General features: G+C 33.2%; 1 long non-coding RNA gene across 1 annotated transcript; it reads left to right on the top strand.

Moving 5' to 3' along the window:
• Positions 1-6,512: 6,512 nt before the first annotated feature.
• Positions 6,513-21,962, top strand: LOC120139305. Its single transcript, XR_005517615.1, has 4 exons — positions 6,513-6,522; positions 9,376-9,380; positions 21,733-21,806; positions 21,889-21,962. It is a non-coding gene; the product is annotated as an uncharacterized LOC120139305 (long non-coding RNA).
• Positions 21,963-23,208: the final 1,246 nt, after the last annotated feature.

Genomic DNA, 23,208 nt, shown 5'->3' with positions numbered 1-23,208 from the left:
GCTTTCTCTTTGATTCTCTCTTGATTCTAGTTGCTTGATGTTTCTTATAGTTGATCAATGGCTTCTAAGCTTGCTTAAATACACCTTGAATCACTTCTGAACGTTGGGGATCATTAATGAAGATAATATAGCCGTTTTAGTGTGAAAACAATTAATTAAAACAATTGGGAGCGTCAGTGCATCGATGCATACCCATGGTGCATCGGTGCATCAGTGGAAAATTCAAATATTTTGACCGTTGGACCCTTAGTGCATCGATGCACTAAGAGTGCATCGATGCATCAAGTGCATTCGATGTTTCAAAATAGCCAGAGTGCATCGATGCATGGCTGGTGCATCGATGCATCAAATGCATTCGATGTTTTCCTAAAATCCTCAATGTTCAATTTAATTCATGGTGCATCGATGCATGGATTGGTGTGCATCGGTGCATCACTCTGAAAAATTGATTTTAAGCTTGATTTTGGTTCAAAATACTTTGTGAAAATTGTTTCAAAAATATATTAAGTATAAAACACAATCTTACACATTTAGTAAGGTTTGAAATTGATCTTAAAATACTTGGAGTAATAATTTGATATTCGATTAATTGAATCGAATATATTTAGAAAATCATTTGTAAAATCTTAAAATTTATTTAAACTAATTTGTTATATCTAAATACAAAAATGTTTTCAATAATCTCCCTAGCATTTCAAACAAGGCTAGTATGATTTTATCCTGTTTTATATCGTTTCTACGTTTTAATTATCATTACTATTGTTCTCACTTGTAGTCTTATTTGAGAGTAATTATAAGCTTTTGGGAAACTTCACTTGCTCTTATAACTCTTCATGAATTAAAGTCCAAAACATAACCCTAGGCATCGATACTGGCCTTATAGTATCGATACCATCTCTTCGGTATCGATACCCTACCCAAAGGTAACGATACCCCTGTTAAAAGGCCTTGAAAGAAAAAGAAAGTATCGATATCGCATATCAATACCTCTATGTTATGATAGAAAATAAGAAAAACAAAAAAACAAAAACAAAAGAATAAGTTAGTAACGATAAGTTAATAAATAAAATCAGAATCATAGTAATTCCCACCCCACATGTTATTTACCACACATGATTTTATTATTACTTGAACTTTATTTTTTTCTCACATGCTTTTTGGTATAATAATAAATTCTAACAGCATATATTTCCAGTGCGCATGCTTTGAACAATAAATAAAGAGGCATGGTAAGAATATCCTAAGATTAAAACATAACTTTGGGGTCGACTCTAGTTTCACTCTAACATAATTTGGTTCTAAAAAGGTACTAGAGTTGTCATTTTCTGGGCCACATTGGGCTTTACTAAACCGTTGATCCTAAACCCATTAGGTGCTCATATGGATTGAGTTAAACTAGAGAAGATGCATTTCCCTATACCCATAAGGAGAATAAACTCCCTCGAGAATATAAGGCATATGTACCTTGAAGGTTACTTGCTATGCTTGTACGGTGAATTAATTCTTACAAAAGCGTCACTTTCACCTACACTTAAAAGGGTCGAAGCTCGGGTATAAAATTCAAGATGAAATGAACTTATTAGAAAAAAAAATCTGAAAATCACTGAAAACACACATTCGTACAACTATTTACTAAAAAAATATTCAAAGATAAGTAAAGATAAAAAAATTTAGACCTAAACTTACAACTTTTGTTTAAAAAGAAAACTGATAACCGATTATGGCTTGACTCTCTTGTGTCTCCAGTAGTGTCGCCAAGATGTCACAAAGGTCCTTCAAGTGGTCTGGTATTACGTCTTGACTTAAATAAAGTGATGGAGTCACCACCAACCTTCTTGAGTTAAGTAGGTCGAATACTTAATACTTACCCATTTATCGGATCTATGTTTTATTGGATATTTGTCGAATCAAGGAATTGATTACAAACGAGGAAGGATGAACACCCTCTTATTTCCCTTTTGGTGCAACTCAATTAAAGGTTGTCTAATCACGAAATTTGAAATATAGGCAAAAAAATTGAAAGAATCAATCCAATTTATTTACCTTTTAGAGAATTTTTTTTATCGAAAATCAGTAAACTTTTAGAATATTAAAATAATGTTTGACCTAATAAAAATGCTGAAAAATATGTATAATGATAAAGACAACAATAAATGATAAAATAAATATTAGGCAAATAAATATTAATTTTATTTATGAGGGATTAGATTAAAAAGAAATGAAAAAAAGGGCTCAAATTAGAAGCAATCCAAAATCAATACAGAAAAAAGGACTATAATTAAAGTTATACAAATCAAGTGGAAGATGGACATAATTTACCTAAATTCTAAAACACCCTCATTTTACATCTGTAACAAAAAAAGAAAAAAAAAGAGTTCTCAAATCCTTTTCCCTCCCCTAATAACCGACCACTTCTCTGACGAGCCTCCACCGCTTAGCCACTGCTCTGGTCACCACCCATGATGGTCGGAGACCTAAAAACTAACCCTTTTGATTTCTCTCAACATCTCGAAGCCAAATCTACCAACTAAATCCCCAAAAGAACAACCCCTCGATGTAGATCTCAAAGAAGAGGTCATGATTTTTACATTTTTCTTATGACCTGTCGACTCTTCAACGACCGTTCGTCTTCCAAGAGAGCCAATGCAAAGTTGTCTTTTTTTTTTCGATTTTATGGTGATTTTGTTATGGGTATTTCGAAAGGTTGAAAACTTATATTCTTTTCCTCATTTTGCAGGAGTTTATATAGTGCTTGGAGGACATTTCTCCCTTCTTCAATCCCCGATTTTTATTGATAAAAGATTTCATTTTTTTTGCTTGATTTGGTTTTCATATTAAAGCGAAAAAGGATATATTTCCTTTTTGTTTTCTGGTTTGATTATGGTTGCCTATTTCATTGAGATTCAGTCACTGTTTTGGAAAGATTGGGTTAACTTTGCATGTTTTGGAAAGATTTTATAATTTTTCTTGTCCAAAAAGTGCGATTAAAAAAATGGTGATGGTACTTTGATCAACGCGTATTAGCACGTAAGAGGTTAGGGTGTCAACGCATGGTCCTCATGCACCGTGGATCGTACGGTCGGGGTGGCATTATGGATCTTGATGTGTTTCTGTCGTTTGATCATAGAGTCAGATCCAACGACTATTGTTCAACTGCGCAATAATATATTTTGTAGGGTTTTGAAACCATATTCTTCCATCATCTAGACCGTTAGATCATTGCTTGATCTAACAGTTATAAAACCGACAATGTTATGGCTAATGTTAAAAACATAGCTTCACTAGATCTTGGATGAACGAGCCTCATTGTTGTTCTTGGCAAATTGGCTTGTTGGGTCAGACAAGCTTGTTTGCTGGACTTCTCTTAGACCTTAATGGGACTTTTGAATTGGACATGAACTTGGACTGCATAATAAAATTGTATTAATAATAATATAAATAAAAATATTATAATACCTATAGACTGCTGTAGTTACATATTATTATAATATATATACTATATATTAATAATATAATATAAAATATAAATACTATATATATATATATATATATATATATATATATATATATATATATATATATATATACGGTGCAACTAAATATATATATATATAATATAAACACTATAAATATTACTATTTATAAATAATATCTATATATACATAATAACTGTACTATATACTAATATTAATATTAAAAAATATTCGAAATGATCCCGAACGAAAATATGTGCTTACCCAGTTATGAAATAAGGTGTGGGCCAATGACGTTCCTCCAAATGAGTGCAATAAACTAATGTCGAGCAATCTTAGTGTCCAAAAACAATTTGTGTTATATTATTCTCCATATTCTGATTGATTGTTACACTTTATTTATCACCATTAACTTTCTCTACAAAAGCACTGTTACACATGCATCCTCGAGCTTGGTCGGATTGTAAGCTTAAGTGCCCCCAATCATTTTTTTCGTTTCTTTTCGTTTAGTATAGAGAGAGAAAGATGAAGAACATGGATAGCAATTGGTGTAATCGTTGAACAAAACAAAAGCTTCTTTCGGAGAACAATGATGCTCAATCATAGCACCCAACGAAGTCAACCGTACCCAATTTTTACCTACTTTTTTTTCATGCAAAAGAAAGGTTGAAAAACTACAAAGAAATTTTAAAAGATAAGGAAATTGTAAAAAAAAAAGAAATTATTGATGGAAAAAATTGGTATTATCGTCGGTAGTCCGTGGTTCATCCCTTATAATTTAAATGGAGAGTCATAATTAATGAAACATCGATCATTGGTCAATATTTTTCTACGGGGGTGGGGTGTGGGGGAGGAGAGAAATCACATGAGAAGAAGACATATGATATAAATTCAGTCTGAAAGGGAGAAGATCCCCTCATTCACTCTTTTCTCGAGGTATAAATATCCTTGTTATAGGTTGGTTGTTTCATGCCTATGATGACGATAGCTGTCAAGTTTATCCTTAAGAAATTATGTGAAGTTGTCAAAGGTCTAATCATGGGGTTGCCTTCATCGAGCGAGTACAAGACATTGAATAGATAGTCGACGACGATTTTGTTTTCGAAAAACGTCTCTGAAGATACAATAGTTGTTTCCCTTTAATCGATATTTATAATCACGTAGATAATAACTTCATATTGTTTGGTCAATTTTACATGATTTTAATTAGTATAATAATAAATTTAACTTTTAACACTTATAAATTACATTAAATAAATTTTAATTTAAAAAATAATAAATTTATTTGTAATACCCCGAATCTCGCATCAATAATGCGAGCCAATCCGAGATCCTTAGGTCAAGCCAGTTAGACCTCCTAAGATGGTTTGGACCAGTTTATAATAGTATTGGGCTAAAGGTAGGCCAAAGAGTTGAGGTAAGTGATGGTTTTAGGTTGGGTAAAAAGGAGAGGACCAAAAGTGTAGTTTACCCATAGTTGTTTTAAAGGTTAAAAACCCCTTAACCCGAGCCATTTCCCCAAAAGTATCTTCCTATTTTATTCTTCTTTAGACTATTTTTCTCAATATCTTTTCCCTAGTAAAGATCAAAGTTTTAAGTAACATTTATAAATTACATTAAATAAATTTTAATTTAGAAAATAATAAATTTATTTGTAATACCCCGAATCTCGCGTCAATAATGCGAGCCAATCCGAGATCCTTAGGTCAAGCCAGTTAGACCTCCTAAGATGGTTTGGACCAGTTTATAATAGTATTGGGCTAAAGGTAGGCCAAAGAGTTGAGGTAAGTGATGGTTTTAGGTTGGGGTAAAAAGGAGAGGACCAAAAGTGTAGTTTACCCATAGTTGTTTTAAAGGTTAAAAACCCCTTAACCCGAGCCATTTCCCCAAAAGTATCTTCCTATTTTATTCTTCTTTAGACTATTTTTCTCAATATCTTTTCCCTAGTAAAGATCAAAGTTTTAAGGAATCCCAAGCCTAGATTGAAGAAACCAAGGTAAGAATCTTAATCTCTATCCCTTAAGCTTCATTTCAATCCTCAAATCTAAGGTTTTGGGTAAAGTTTGAGAAAATGGATTTTTGGGAGTAGAAAGAAATCAAATGTTTTAAGATTGTTTTTGGGTGTATTTGAGTTATAGGAGTTGTATTTGAGCTTAATCCAACCTCTATTGAGTAGAATCCATTTCCTTGGTTTGGTTTAGTTAAAGAGGTGGAAGAGAGTTTCAAGGCTAGAAATGAAGGAAAAATGATTCTTAGCTGATTCGAGAGAAGTACTAGCAACCAAGAAGGCTAGGTAACACACCCACAACTTCCCCATATCAATTGTGGGTAATTAGAAATGAGTTTTAGCTTGAGAGTTATGGTTGAAGCTTGTTTTCATGGTAGATTTTAGCATTTGGTATTATTTAACTTGTTTAAATCCTCTTTATGACCCATTCTATCATGTTTAAACTTATATTGATTAATTGGAAATATTGGAATAGTTTTGTGAGGGTTTGAAAGTGTTTAAAAGGGTAAAAATTTAAAGTTGTAAAAGAAGTTTCGAAACACCTATTGCTGGTTTCAAAACCTTTTGTCTAAAATGTAATTTAAGGAAAAGGTTTTGAAACCTTTATAGTAGGTTTCAAAACCCCCTACCCAGACCTTATAGTAGAAAACCTACTATAGAGGTTTTAAAACCCTACCTGATTTTGGCCAAATAGGCCTAGAAAGGTACATGGATGGCTGTGGACTTATAGTATGCTTTTAATTAGGATAATTTCTAATAAAATGATAAGTGATAACGAAATAATGCTAATTGTAACTAGAAATGAGATAAATTAGGGTGACATAAAATTAGCCTTGTTTGATGATCGAAAACAATTCGGATACCCGAGTTCTTTTAGAAAAGTTACTGGAGTTGAAAGTATAGATTCAGTCTGGATATATCCTTTGGGAGTGCGCAAGACACTTTACGCTGACTAACTAATGCCAAGGCTTGACACTCACAAGGGATAGGTTAGTCGAGGGTGTGGTGTTTGATGCAGAGATTTTGCATGCCCCATTCTCGGTAGACTAGAGGGGCGTGTGAGCTCGAGATGCAAAACCCTCAGCTGCATGATGTTGTCCACCATAGAGTAGAGAGTAATGCAGTTATAGTTTGAGCCTTTCAGTGATGCACTTTTAATATGAACTAGTTGTTAGTGTGGCACTAAGCTAGTTAGCCCAGCCTTTGGATGTTTCCATTGGCAAGTTAGTAGTTTGTCCAGTTTGAGAATATCTAGAGGGACCAAGGTCCAAATCTAGTGCAGAGCAGAGTATGTCATCAAGTACAACTTTGATGTATTATTGAGTCGTAAAGTCAGTAAAGAGTCGATATGTATTATTTCAAAATGTATATATTTATTTTGAGAGCTCTCATATGTAAAGTTTAAAGTATATTTCATTTCATGGATGTTTTTATATTAAGAAAAATGACTTTTTAAAGTACAAGAAATAAATAAAGAGTTGGTCAGCCACTATGGTGGTTCCATGTGGCATTCTAAATCGGTCATCTGTGTGACGTATTGGTTTAGGGTGTTATATTTAGTGGTATTAGAGCAAGGTTTAGGCATTCTTAGGGCCCGTGGGTCAGTGTTAGTAAAGAGTTTATGAGTATACATGGCATAGAGTTATGTTGTACTTCTGCATATTAATTAGTAGAGAGCTCAGGCCACAGTAGAGAGGGTAGACGTGAGAGTAGAGCTTCTCTAGCTGCTGAATTTTGATGATGTGAGTTTAAGGTGTAAGTTCAATGGATTAAGCTTAGGAAAAAAGACGAGACTAAGATAATGTTGTTTCATGAGAAGTCCAGGGTTTGAGGATCGTGTCAACCATTAGGGAACTGAAGGTTTCTCTAGTGAAAGTTTTATGGAGGAGTATTAGATCAGAGTTAAGCAACAGAAAAACAGAGGTCAACTTTAGTAGAAGTGTTGGAAAGTGCCATAAGGCCCCAGAGTTGTCTTTTCCCAGTAGATAAAAAAGGTTATAAGGTTGTGAGCTTAAGATAGAGTTCGAATGTCCAGCCCTAATTGATTAGCATTCAACCCTTCGAATTAGATGTTCTAGTAGTTAAGATCTGTCGTAGATGCCCAATAGAGTTCAGAGGAAATCTTTCTCTAGGGAAATTTTGGGGATGAAATTTCTTGTTAGGAGGGGAAAGTTGTAATACTCGGAATCCTGGGTCAGTAGTTCAGGTCAACTCGATATCCTTAGGTAAAGTCAATTTGATCTCCTAAGATGGTTTGGACTAGTTTGTGAGAGTATTGGGCTAAAGGTAGGCGCAAGAGTTGAGGTAAATGATGGTTTTAAGTTGGGGTAAAAAGGAGATGACCAAAAGTGTAGTTTACCCATAGCCAGGTTTAAAGGTTAAAAACCCTTTAACCCAAGTGTTTTTCACGTGAGCCATTTCCCCAAAAATATATTCATATTCTCTTCTTCACTAGATTCTTCTTCTCATTTTCTTTTCCTTAGAAAAGATCAAAGTTTTAAGGAATCCCAAGCCTAGATTTATGAAACCAAGGTAAGAATTATAATCCACATCCCTTAAGCTTCATTTAAAGCCGAAATCATAGATTTTGGGTAAAGTTTAAGAAAATTAGGGTTTTGGGAGTAGAAAAAATCAAGTATTTTAAGCTTTGTTTTTGGTAGATTTGAGTTATAGGAGTTGTATTTGAGCTTAATCCAACCTCTAGGTGAGTACTAATCTATTTCCTTTCTTCGATTTAGTTAAAGAGGTGGGAGAGAAATTCAAGGCTAAAAATGAAAGAAAATTGATTCTTAGTTGATTTGAAAGAAGTACTAGCAGCCAAGAAAGCTAGGTAACACACTTACAACTTCCTAATATCAATTGTGGTCATTAGAAATGATTTGTATCTTGATAGTTGTGGTTGAAGCTTGTTGAGTTAGTTTCATTGTAGATTTTAGTATTTGCTGTTATTTAACTTGTTTAAATCCTCTTTATGACCAATTCTATCATGTTTAAACTTAGATTGGTGAATTAAAATATTGGAATGGTTTTGTGAGGGTTTGGAATTGTTTAAATTAGCAAATATTTGAAGTTGTAGAAGAAGTTTTGAAACCCCGTATGGCTGGTTTTAAAACCTTTTATCCAGAATGTAATTTCAAGCAAAGGTTTCAAAACCTCTACAAAAGGTTTCAGAACCTCCTAACTAGACCTTTACAGTAGGTTTGAAATCTCTACAGTAAATTTCAAGACCATTACATGATTTTCGCCAAATTTTCCTAGAAAGGTACACATATGGACGTGGAATTATAGTATGCTTTTAATTGTGATAATTTCTAATAAAACCATAAGAAGGAACGAAATAATGCAAATTAAACTAGAAACGAGATAAATTAGGATGATATAAAACTAGCCTTATTTGATGCTCGAGAAACGATTCGGACACCCAAGTTCCTTTAGAAAAGTTACCGGAGTTGAAGGTATAGATTCAATCCGAATATATCCTTAGAAAGTGCTCAAGACACTTAAAGCTGACTAACTAAGCTTGACACTTACAAGGGGTGGGATAGTCTAGGGTGTGGTGTTCGATGCAGAGATTCCAGGGGGCCCATCATCGGTAGACTAGAGGGGTGTGTGAGATGTGAGATCTAGAACCCTCAGCCACACCATGATGTCTACAATAGAGTAGAGAGTGAGTATACAAGTATACTCACTAAAGCAAAGCAGTATACTTGATAGCTTGATTATTTTAGTAAAGCACTTTTAGTATTACCTAGTTATTAATGTGGTACTAAGCTAGTTGCTTAGCCTTTGGGTGTTTCCGTTGGTAGGTTAGTAGTTCGTCCAATTTTAGAAGATCTAGAGGGATCGAGGTCCAGATCTAGTGCATAGAAGAGTACATCATCATATTTTTTAAAGGGCATGTATTTATAAACTCTGATGTATTATTGAGTCGTGAAGTCAGTAAAGAGTCGATATATATTTTTTCAAAATGTATATATTTATTTTGAGAGCTCTCAGATTTAAAGTTTAAAGTATATTTTATATCATGGATGTTTTTATAATACGAAAAAGTCATTTTAAAGTACAAGAAATGAGTAAAAAGTTGGTCAACCACTCTGGTGGTTTCGTATGGCATCCTAAATTGGTCGACTGTGTGTCGTACTGGTTTAGGATGTTATATTATCCCTCAACAACATTAACAATTTTTATCAATATGATTTGATTTTAAAAAATCTAAAATTTTAAAATTAATATTATAAAACATATTACACTATTATAAAAGTAATATTATAAAACTTATTGAATCTTAATCTCATACATTTGAATTTCTTTTAATACAATTTATATAAAAAAATAAAAACTAAATTAATATTTGTAACGCCTTGATTATCAGTCTAGTAGTTTTGTGTCGACCCATTAATTTATTTGATAGATTTATTAAAACACAAGAATTCTTTGGTTCGAATTTGAGTTTAATCGAGCAATAAATTAGCCTTATAAAAGATAAAAAGGATTTTAAGCTTAGAAAGAATATAAGAGGACCTAGATTTGTCCATTGAAGAAATACATGGTTGATTTGGGGGTGATTCTTTCTTTTTTTTAGCCCTGGGGTTTGTGATGAGCCAAAAAGGGCTTATTTCCTTCTTCATCTTCTCTTCTCTTTTGTCTTTATTTCTTCTCTTCATCTCCACTCAAGCAAGGAAAAAGAAAAAGGCTTCACCTTTCTTCATCTCTTTCTCCAATCTGATTTTCATGTGTTATAGTTGTTGTCTAACATCAAGCCTTCTTAATTTCATGTTGGAATCAATTGGTGGCTTTTGGGTGATGAAAGAATGGTGCAAGCCCCCCTAAAAAAGGGCAAGGAATTGATAATGTTGGTTTTTTGGAGTATCTAGAAAGGTAATTGGGTAGCTAGGAGTTGAGGTAACACACTATAACTCTTTTTTACTACTTGTATGTCATTTAGATGAGTGTGCTTGCTTGTATGGGGTAGGAAGATCATGTGGGGTTTGGGATTTTGATTTGTTATTATGGAAGTTTTGGATGTTATTCTAGTGTAAACATAATGTATAATGACCCCTTATAATTTCCATAAGCTTTAATAATCAACTTAGACATTAGAATAAGTGTTTGGGATGAGTTTGGGGATGTTTCCCGAGCAAAATAGTGTGTTTCTAGGTAATATTGTCGATATTGTATGAACAATATCAATATTGTTCATGTTCTGGGTGAAAATAGGGTTTTCTAGGCCTCGATATCAAACTGGATGAAATGGTATCGATACCAAAGGTTTTGGTATCGATACTAGAGTGTTGGTATTGATATCGAAGTGTTGGTATCCATACCGAATGAACTAGTATCCATACCAGAGTGTTGGTATCCATACTAAAGGCTTGGAAAAATACCCAAAGTGGTTCAGTAACTTAATGAAGTGAAATAGACTCAAGAGTGAGGAATTTAATATCGTTTGAGATCAGACATCTAGCTCGAGTGTGGGATGTCACTAAAATTCCCTTGGAGGCTAAAATTACCAAATTTCCCTTATAGGCCTGAGTGAATAAATGAACCTATATGAGTTACTTATGTATGACAAGAGTGTATCAATCGTCCTTCCAATTCAAGGGTGAATCGAGGGAAAGCATGATGCGAGTGACTAGAGTGTTCCCACTAATTTGTAAACTCGAGTTGAACTTCAGGCTAATAGATAATACCATAAGTGAATAATGGTAACACGTTTCTAACTTGTATATTCTACATCTAGCTCATTAGATGTGCATGATTGGCTAGTTGGGTTCATGAAGCATGTATAAGTAATTCATGGTAGATTTCATTTATGATGTTCTTCATTATGAAATGTGACTCCTTCAAACCCATAATAACCCCATAAAAGTTAAGTAACTCTTAAAGGCCTTGGTAAAACGAATTGGTAGAGTTAGATCATATTTTGGTGCCTAGAACATGGCATTTCTAGGTACGAGTATCGATATTAGAATAATAGTACTGATATTGTTCTTACAAGGGACAAAAATAAGAGAGTTTTCAAGAGTAGTGTCGAAACTCATTCATAGAGAGTAAATATTGAGGGCTCGATTTCGAGACTCGCATGAGGGGTATCTAGACCGAGATTCTAGTATGTATTTTTGGTATCAGTACTCAAGGGAGTAACAATACCAAGGGTAGAGTATCACTCCAGTAGGGTATTGATATTAACGCAATTGATTCAAGTGTCTATGCTCAGGGTGAGTATCGATACCCAAGGGTCAGTATCAATACTATGACGCACAGTATCGGTACCATCATCATGAGTTAGGAAAATAACCCATTTGATTCAAGTGTTTGGATAAGGGGGTTGTGAGGCCATAAAAGCCTTGTGATTATGAATACAAGTGAAAACAACCAAAGTAACTATAATTACAACTAGAAACAAAATAATTAGGATGATATAAGATTGACCTTGTGTGACGCTTAGGAAACATCCAGGACACCCGATTCCCTTTAGCAATATGACGATTCTTTCATGATGTAATATCCAGATATAGTTCTGCTAGTGTGTTAGGCACTTCAGTTTCCAGTTAGGCGTATATGCCTCAATATTCGACGGAGTAAGTTGGTCAGGTATGTATCCAATGCACGTAAAATTCCAGATCGCGTCCCATGCTCGAGAACCTACATTTAGGCTAGGGATGCAAACTTATGATGTATGTAAAATTACAGTTTTTACCTCGAGACCCTCGAGAGCATTCAAGGTAGGCTAAGGGTGTATGTTTTCGTTGTTGATAAAATTCTAGATTTCACCCCGATACTCGAGAGTATCCTAGGTAGGCTAGGGGTGTCACCTTAAGATGAAGAAAATTCATCTGATCACACCACTAAACTTATCTCAGTATGTTTTTGAGTGTATTTATATGCACATGTCTTCGTTTGTTAGCATGACCATTTAATGAATGCATGTAGTATACTAGGGGTATTGTGTGATGGGGGCTTGCGAACTCAGTGTTCAAAATGTGTTTTTGTTAGCAGGTTTCATGTTTCGTGGAGTGTGATAGGACAACAATATCATCGTAGGAATCTCAGCGGAGTACCAAAGTACAATGATGTCAGCTTAGTGGGCATGTGGAGGTCATGATTTGAAATGAACTAGCTTTTAAAATTTTAATTATTTATTTTATTTATCAAGTTTCTAAATTGGGGCCTCGATTTTTTTAAATTCTAATGATTTGACACTTTGTATAAATATTTTAAAGTGAGTATGGTTTTAAGGGAAAAAATTGGGTTAACCACTTCGGTGATCCTATGTGACATTTAAGTCCGTGGGATTTGGGTGTTACAATATCATTTTAAAAAATATTAATACTACAATAAAAAAGAATTGATATTCCATTGAATGTTTTTAATTTTAAGAATTTTTATAAAACATACTTTGAAGTTGAATTGTTTTAATATATTATAAACTACATTGATGGTCATTTATATTTTTGACTTGTTAGATTTTAATCACCGATTAAAAAAATATTTGATTTTAATCCCTTATATTATTGATTTAATACAATTTAATCCCTCGACCGTTAAGCCCCGTTATGTAATGAAAGTTTAACATAACATTTAAAAAATAAAATAAAAGACTCATAAGGATATTCACGCCAGCCTTAAATAAAGAAGTATAGACTTCTTTTAAAGAATGACTTAAAAGCCTTAAAAGAAGACGTTGACTACACCTGAACTCCCAACTTTATATATAGGGTAGATTACATCATTCCTCACTAAACTTTACTCTCTCTTATTTTTCTCACCTTACTTTCAATTTTTCTATTTTGCTTACTGAACTTTACATATTGAATCGTTTTGCTCACTTGTCGTTAACTCTCTAATGGTTTGATGATGATTTATTTTTTATTATTATTTAATCGTCAATTACACCATTCCTCATTAAACTTTACTCTCTCTCCTATTTTGCTCACCCAACTATAAAATGAAAATAGAAGGTGGTTGGATGTCATCGCTGGCCATCGTCGACCGCCGTTGATGGTGGTCGTTCGATATCAAAATTCATGGGTTGGTTTATCTCAACCCCCTGAGTTGAATCTAATGGCTGTTTCTCCAAAAAAATGTCTCAAAATTCATGAATCTCACCTGAAATATTTCAACTTCCTCACTTTTATTCTCCATTTATAGACTTCAGAGCAAGTTTTGATAAAATAGAGGTTGGATTCGGACTCAAGGTGTCGAGGTAAAGCGACCCATGAAATTTGGGATCGAACGACCACCATCTATAGCGGTTGTTGGCATCCGACCACCTTCTGTTTTTATTTTATAGTTGGGTGAGCAAAATATGAGATAGAGTAAAGTTCAATGAGGAACGGTGTAATTTACCCTTTATATTTTTAATTATTTATAATAAAATATGAAACATCATCACGTTGTTTAAAATTTAATGGCAGAGTGAGAAAAATGATTCAATTTGTAAAGTTTAGTGAGAAAAATTGAAACTACAGTGAGTAAAATAGGATAGAGAGTAAAGTTTAATGAGGAACAGTGTAATTAACCTTTATATATATGGTTGCCTTCTAATAAGCTTATTTTGCATGGACTACTCTCTACAAAGTGTATATGTCCATTCTTTCTTCTTCTAGCCACCCAAAGTTAGTTGAAAAGTTAAATCCTTTGCTGGATATACAAAGTAAACATTATGAATCCAAGGTTTTAATCTCAAGTAGGGGCGGAGCCAAGATTAGATATAGATAGGGATCAAAATATTAAATTTTTTAAGAAAAATAGAATGACTTACTAGGTATTTAAACTTACAATTCAGAAAACAATGTCAAATTTGTCTAATAATTAAATTTATAATGACCAAAATTGTTATTAGACCAAAAAATTGAGAACACTGAATTATCATTCCTTTTTTTGTATAACCTCTTGTTTCCAATATATTGGTCGACTAACTCTGATCAGGTATTGAAGAGGATAGGGTGACCTTCCCAACTAAGTTTTCTCCATTTGCAATCGCCAAGATTCGAACCTCTGACCTTGCTTAAGTGATCTAGTACCTTATCCCGCTAGACCAGCTAGTTGTTGGTATTGGATTATCATTCTTTAGTTCGCCCCCTAGTTGATTAAATATCTAATAAATTCTTATATTTATTGATTTAAATAATAGTTTTACATTAACCAAAATACTATTAGATCAAAGTCTATAGAACATGTTGAATTATGTTTTGATATAACAATTTATGGCAAAATGTTTTTGAACTTGAATTGAATTTATTCAAAGTTTTTCAAAGTTTTCAGAAATAATTCAAAGTCCATTTAACTTGTAATTGAGCACAAAATGTTTTTCTGGACAAGAAGTATCGAAACTGTTCTTAAAATATCGAAACCTCATGAACAGTACATATATTGTTCATATGGTATTGATACCAAAGGAAAGGGAAGTATCGATACTCACTAGGTAGTATCGATACTACCAATATTGCTCAAATTCCATAATACAAAAATGGTACCAATAACCATGGGGTACCGATACTACTTTACATAGTAGTATCGATACTGTTAGGCCCAACAGCTAGTAACATCTAGTTTTATTTAAAAATAACAAAGGTAGTACCTATACTCCCTGTAAGAGTACCAATACTCTCTATAGAGGGCTTTTTATTTTGCAGAGAAAAATATTCCCAACAACTCTAAATTACTCCCAACGGCTAGAAACGGTCACAACTTCATTCCAGCATATAAATACAAGTTGAAGACACTTGAAGAAGGGTTAGAACACCCATCCAAGCAATCAAACACAAGAGAAGAGTTTTTCACTCTTTATTCTATTCTCTTGTAAATATTTTTTTTCTTGTGAGCTTTATTTTGTAAACACCTACCTTTTAGAGGTTTTATTTGTTTACATTTTTTCCTTGTAAAGGGGTTTCGGTTCTAGCTTAACCTTTGAAAAGCTAAGGAGTTGTGTAAAGGTTATCTCTTTGTCCTTGAAAAAGAAAGAACAAATTAGTGAATTTGTTGGAAAATCTTTAGTGAGGAGCTAAGGTAATGGAGGTAGACTTAGTTGAGAAGTCAAACCACTATAATTTGCTGTGCAAACTTTTCTGTCTTTTTTAATACTCCCTAAACAAGTTTTTGCCAATTCACCCCTTTGTGCAATTTTCGGTTGATCAAATTGAGCTTCGAAAATCCTAACAATTGGTATCAGAGCTTGACTCATTAGAAGGTTTAACAACCTTGAGACGATCCTAGAATAAACTCTACCGATTCTCGACGTAATTGATAAAAAGATGGTTTTGACCTCTGGCTTTTACTACCTTGAAGATTCTTGACCGGTCAACAAGCTACCATATTTCAATGGAGAAAATTACGCAAATTGGAAGAATATGATGATGTTCTTCATTCAAGAAAATGATCTATGCACATCCTCTTTTGTTCATTAGGCCCGCATGAATATGGATTAGTCTTTTCTTGTTCCAATGCCAAGGAAATATGGGACAAGCTCCAAGTCACTCATGAAGGAACCGATAAAGTAAGGGAAACCAAGATAAGTCTTATAAACCATACCTAGGAGAATTTCAAGATGAAACCTGATGAAGACATCAAAGTTATGACAGATAGATTTTCCATGATTGTCAACGGTTTCAAGGGATTTGGATAAGTAACCCCTAATAAGAAACTTATGAGGAAGATGATTTACTCTCTTCCAAAGTCTTGGCAATCGAATAAGATGAAGATCATTGAGGCTAAGATTTAAAGTCTCTTACTCTCGATGAGCTGATTGGTTCTCTTCTCACTCATGAATTAATGGTGAAGTAAGAGGAAGAAGATGAAAAGAAGCAAAACAAGAAGAAGAATGAGGTAGGTATTGCCTTCAAATCCACCAATGAGAGCAATCAAGATACAAATGAAGAGGTGGATGAAGAAAGTGAAGAAAAAGAAGAGATATCCAAGCTCTTTAAAATATTCAAGAGATTCATGACTTTTAAGAAAGTGAAGCATGAATCAAGCAAAAAGAAGAGTCACCGGGTGTGCTTTGAATGTAAAAAAATGGGTCATGTCAAGTATGAATGTCCCCTCCTAAATATGAAGGGATTAAGTAAGAATAGGGCGTTTGTGGTAGCTTGGAATGATGAAGATGACTATAATGATGAAGATGAAGTAGCCAACCTATGGCTCATGGATATTGGAGAAGATTCAATGGTAACTTCTAACTCAAATGAATTAGATTCTTATTCTTTTGATGAGTTACAAGTTGCTTACAATGAGTTGTATTTGGAATTTGAGACCATGAATTCCAAATATAAGAAATTAATTTCAAAACTTAAAGTTGAAAATGATTTGGTTTTGAAAGAAAAAGTTGATTTTGAAAAACAAAATGAATCTTTGAAAAATGATTTAGAGATTTCAAAAGTCAAAATCAATGATTTAAAAAAAGAAAATTTTGATTTGAAAGTTAAGCTTAAGAGCTTAACAAAAGAAAAAGAATTAATTTCTAAAAACAACTCATTTTGTTTAAAAATGGCAAAATGCTCACATTGTCATTTCATGGTCATTTGGAACATACTTGTCCTTTAAAAAAGGAAAACATTTTAAAACTAGACAAGTATGTGTTCCTAAGTGAACAAAGGGCATTGAAACTAATGTCCAAGGTTCCAAAGCAATTTAGATACCAAACTCTACTTAAATGTCTCTTGTAGGTGTGTGAGAGCAATGATGATGAAAGTGAATTATTCAAATGCTCTAGCCACACTCGAAAAGGAATGGGTAAAACTCTAAGCTTAAGAGCTTTTTAATTTTTTTGCATAATTGGTTGCTCATTTAGTTTATGCATGCATGAGTTTTGAACTTAAATGGTTTTATGTTAATTTTCTATCTCATGTATGTTAAAAGGAAGTTATGATGAACATTTTAAAGTTTTAATGATTTTTCTTAATTTTTAGTTCATCATAATGAATTTTGGTCAAAATTGGTTTAAAAAATGCAAATGACATATCTCTAATAATTGATATCAAATTTTCAAACGCTTTGATTTTACAAACTTTAATTTTTTACCTAAATTTAAATTTTTTATGTAATTTAAAAATGCAAATAATATATTTCTAACAATTGATATCAAAATTTTCAAATGCATAATTTTTTTTGGAAGCCTTTATGCATATGCACTTAATTTCAACATTCGGTATTGAATAAAGTATTTTTAGACTTGGACATATTAAATTTCATGTGCTACTTACATATTTGTTATTCTTTGTTGAATTCAATTTTATTTAAGTATCAAGCTTTTAAAGTTTTTTTGGAATGCACTTTTTGAGGGGAATCTTTTAATTTTTCAAATTTTTTAATGTCAAATTTACCACTTACTCTCCAATGTTATTTTTTAAATGAATTATTTTCGATATAACAAAAAGGGGGAGAAGTATGAAAAATTCAATTTCTTAATGAAAAGGGAAAGCTGAACATTTTCATACATTTTCCAATAATTGATATCTTTTTCATTAAATATTTTATTAAGGGGGAGTTTTGTTAAAAATGATTTTTCAAATGTTTTGTTATATCAAAAAGGGGATATTGTTGAACTATGTTTTGATATAACAATTTATGGAAAAATATTTTTGGACTTGAATTGAATTTATTCAAAGTTTTTCAATGTTTTCAAAAATAATTCAAAGTCCATTTAACTTAGAATTGAGTACAAAATGTTTTTCTGGACAAGAAGTACTGATACTGTTCTTACAGTATCGATATTGTTCATATGGTACTGATACCAAAGGTAAGGGAAGTATCGATACTCACTAGGTAGTATCGATAATACCAGCATTGCTCAAATTCCAGAATGCAAAAATGATATTGATACCAATGGGGTACCGATACAACTTTACATAGTAGTATCGATACCGTCAGGCCCAACGGCTAGTAACGACTAGTTTTATTTAAAAATAACAACGGTAGTACCGATACTCCCTGTAGGAGTACTGATACCCCACTACAACAAAAGTGTTCTTAAGCGGCGTTTTTAGCGGTGTTTGGAGAGTAAACGCCATAATATTTTAGAATATAGCGGCGTTTATATTCCGAATATCGCTAAATGATACTTTAGCGGCGTTTGTTGCAAAAATGCCGCACTAGAATGGTAATTTAGCGGCGTTTATGGCACAAACGCTGGTATAGAGTTATTTATAGTGGCGTTTTATCAACAAACGTAGTAAAAGATTAGTCATTAGCGGCGTTTTTATAAAAACGTCGCTATAGAGTAGTAATAATGCAACGTTTTTTCATTAACGCCGCAATATGGTTGTTTATAGTGGCAATTTTCAAAAACGTTGCAATATGCTTCATCAATATGTGATACTTTAGCTACCTTTTTTGTACAAACGCTGCAATATAGTATACATATAGTGCCGTTTTTTCAAAAAATGCCACAATAAAGAAGAATTTTGCAGCGTTTTACGCCAAACACCGCAATATAGTGGTAATTTAGCGACGTTTATACCACAAATGACACAATAGAATGATAAATTAGCGGCGTTTATATCTCAAACGCCGCAATAAATAATGCTTTAGCGTCATTTTTAGACAAACGCCACAATAGTGTTAATCAATAGTGGCATTTTTTTGTATAAACGCCGCAAAAAATATGTGATATAGTGGCCTTTTTTTTAAAACGCCGCAAAATGTTAAATATATGGTCCTTCCTTTTCTCCTACCCGAGCCCTAAAATCATTTCAGCTCTTCTTCCCTCAAAGCTTCTTCTCTGGTACAACAACATGCTGAGCACGATTCTAAGCGACGTCGTCTTTTGAATCTCATGACGATCAAATCGGCCCTCTGACCGAGGAACTATAACACAATTGCACGGTTTGATCCCTCTTATCAGTAATGATATTTTCTTTTTTGTTTTTGTTGGTATTCTGAAAATGGGGAAAACCTAGAAAGCTAATGTATTGGAGAAAAAAAGAGCAGGTGTTGCGTTGAGTAAGAGAAATTATCGTAGGATTGTATACGTATTTGCTCTACGATGGATCAAATTATCATTGGGAGGCTATCGGTTCGGTCTCACCGTCGAAACTCGATGATGAGCCGAAAGGAACTTCTATTGCTCCATACCCATCCATGGTCGATCTCCTAGTTGAAGGTAATAATCTATAAATCTTTAAGTCGCTATGCTATATATACTAATTTTCTACAGTCAGTAAAATTTCATAGATCGTACACATGTAGGATCTTCGAAGCTTATTAAGAACGATGATAGAGGAGTGGATAAATACCCGATGTTTAGAGCCGAATTTGGTAACTCTGTGGCGTTGAAAGAATCTTCAATTGCAAAAGCAGTATCTACCTTAATGAAGACGACGTTGCCTCAACTATTACTCCAAGTAAACACTTATATCATCTATTTAAATTTAATTTAATGTTTGATTTAGTTCCCAAGCAACCTCCAATCAAGTTTCATATTGTAGGTGGAAGCTCGCTATCTGTTTCAAGTGAAGCACTGAAGCGCGTAAAGAGTCTTCTTGGTGTATCGGAGGTTGGGGATTTATTTGGTGAAATGGATGAAGAGTTTCTCCATATAGAGTTTACAGGGAGGAAAAACTTAACGATGCATCGTCAAACAAGTAAACCAACTTTCATACGTCCTTTCCCCAAGAAGGAGCACAACTAAATATATTTTAGTGAACAATATGATGAAAAAAATTGATGCATAACTTTAATGTTTCTAAATTTTATTGTATTGCCTCTACTGTTAAGTATATTTATGCGTAACTTATGGCTTAATTGAAATGTATGGTTGTTAGTAATTAGGTTAAACAAAAAGAGGAGTAAATTTATGTACTTATGTAGAGCATAAATTAAATATTTATAAAATATTTGATTTTATATAAATCAATGTATTTAGCAGGGTTTGTATAAAAAAACCACGCTATATAACTCACCTTTTGTGGCGTTTGTATAAAAAAATGTAGAGTACAAATGAAATATGTAAAATCATTTAATTTTATAAATAAAGGTAATTAGCGGCGTTTGTGGATACAAACACCACAATAGATTAGCACTGTAGAGGCGTTTTAATTCAAACGCCGCAAAAGAGTTGGACTATAGTGGCGTTTTCATAGAAACGCTGCAAAATATTAGTAATTTAGCAGCGTTTTTACAAAAACGCCGCAATAGGTTCCACATATAGCGACGTTTTGCTAACAAACGCCGCAAATGATTCGTACTTTAGTGGCGTTTTGACAAAAAACGCCACAAATGTTTTTAAAATTAGTTGCGTTTTTAATTAAAAACGCCGTAATTGGTTACCCTTCAGTGGCGTTTGTATATTTAAACGCCACAAAGTCCGTTTTAATTTTTCTCTAGCCCTAGCCCTCTTTTCCATCACTATTATCCGTTCCCTCACGCCAATTACAGAAGCCATCTCCTTCACTGCGCCCAGCTTCCTTCGCCTCCAACGTCGTCACAAGTAGTACACCATTCTTCGGTCGATAAGTAAAATCCCAGATCCAACCCAGCATTTCTTAACCCTTCTTTCCTTGTTTCCCTTCGATTTCTCTCTGATTTCAGACTTGGATAAAAAATTACGCGACGCAAATGAGAAGCTTTTCGCGATACCCAGGTTAGGCTTTCTTTCTCTTAGTAGTTGATTCAACGTGATGAATTTTGTAATGCGTAGTCCATAGCTCTACGTAGCCTTACGATTAGCATTTCATTTATTACAACAAAGGCTTGTATAAACAAACCTTTTGTAACTGATAGACCTGTGATTCCAGATTGAAAATCTATTTTAATTGCTTTTAAGTTGTGTTTTTTTACTAGAAGCCAATTAACTTGGTGGTTAAGTTGGTAGCAAGATATGCTAGAGGCAATATTTAAATTTATGGAGTGCGTACCTTTAAAGGCAGTATGATTAAAATTAGTGGAGTGTGTGTCCTATTTATGTTTTGTTTCTCTTATCAAAACCAACGATTTAATTTGTTTATGGTTTGTATATCGTTGCAGGTATGCAAATTTTGTTCATTGTGCATATTGCGATTTTCACTCCATTATTTATTAAACTTTAGCCTTTTGTTTAGAATCTTTCTATTGTTACAAGAATATTGGGTTTTAGTTTCTCTTGCTGGCTTCTTCCTCTTCATCGTTTTTTGTTTGTAATTTGTGTTAGAAATATGTTCAAACTTAGTTCATGGACAAATAACAAATAGTTATACCACATTGGTTATGTTTTTAAAGCAGAATGGTTATCATTCTCCTTTTTTGTTTCTTAACTCTCTTTGTTTTATGTTTTAGGAGTTGGGCATAACTTCTGATGAAGCATTGAGTTTGGAGGACTTATCTAAGCGTGCTGTTGTATTTGGAGGAGGGTACGATAGATTTTCTATTTTCGTGTTCGTTCTTTCATCTGTTTAGTTTTCTAAAATCCCAAGATGACTTATACTCGTCTAGGTACATTGCTGTTGAGTTTGCATCAATCTGGAGAGGGTTGGGTGCTGATGTAAATCACTTTTTCATAAGGGAGCTTCCTTTGAAGTCGTTATCCAGTCTGATCTTATTTATTAGTGCCATATTTTCTTGTATTTCATAAGAACTCCCAGATCTGATCTAAGTTAATTTTATTTGATGTATTTTTACCAGTCCTATAGTGACTGCAATTGATTTACATGTTTACTCATAAAGTGTTAAGCTTTTCTCTCTGATTTGGTTGAAAATGAGATGCGCAAAACTCGTAAATAGCTCTTGGTGTTTTCTTTCTCATTTACTTGTGTTTCTCACCAATTTGGTTTTATTTGGTTCCCTGATAATTGAAACATACATGTTGTTTTGCAAATGTTGACAAATGATTTAATGCGTTTAAGTGAAGATTTTGTTATTATTGGGAAAGAACGTACAATTTCTCATTTATGGAGTAAATAATATGGTTCTTCAATTTCATTGTGGCCCTCTTTAGGTTTATTATTTATTGTGCTCCAATATAACACCATGAGCAAATTTAAAAAGTATATGGCACTTCAATCTGTTTTCTTTTTGTTGAAGTTACATTTCTGGCAGGCCTATTTCTTTGAATTTTATAGAACGACATGATCTTGTTTTTCAAATTGGATATGGGAGTTAAAAAGAATTTTGAGTTGTATTTATACTTGAGTTTAGTCTGACCTGCAGGCTACAGTTGTGCTGGAAGTATGTTGTATTTAGATTAGGTGGAAAATCTTTGGCTTTCTTTTCATTGAAAAAAAGTGGAAAAAAGAGATTATGTTTAAAGGAAGAAAATTTAGTGTCTAAAATTTATTGTCTATCTTGTCTTTAAGTTGAAAGTATCAGTGAAGTTGGAGAAGTGATGTTCTCATTTCTGATGGTTGTATTTAGGGTTTAGGGTTGGATTTTCATGAAATTCTTATTCAATTCTGGTTTGGAATGATTTAGAATTATGTTTAGTGGGAAGAGACTTTTTCTGTTCATCATTTCTTCTTTTCGTCTTTTCTATTCTCTCTCTTCTCCTCGTCAACTTCACTCTCGATCAGTAAATGTATAAGAATCAATGTGACAATATTTTTTTAATGTTTGGAGTTAATGATCTGTTCCTAGTTTTTTAACTAACACTTTTGTTCCTAGTTTTTATCAGTATTTTCTTTAATTGAGTATCAGTGATTAAAATCAATAATTCATCTGTTTCTCTCTTCGTAGGTGCTAATTGAGTTGAGCATCTCGAATTTTATTCATTTATGAGGAACTCATTTGTCAAGAAACAAAGGTAATCTTCTATCCGTT

Source organism: Hibiscus syriacus, unplaced genomic scaffold, assembly GCF_006381635.1.
Source record: "Hibiscus syriacus cultivar Baekdansim isolate YM2019G1 unplaced genomic scaffold, ASM638163v2 tig00110733_pilon, whole genome shotgun sequence".
In the NCBI taxonomy this organism is placed as follows: Eukaryota; Viridiplantae; Streptophyta; class Magnoliopsida; order Malvales; family Malvaceae; genus Hibiscus; species Hibiscus syriacus.
Note: the sequence above shows the minus strand (reverse complement) of the source record. Positions and strands in the feature narration are given on the sequence as shown.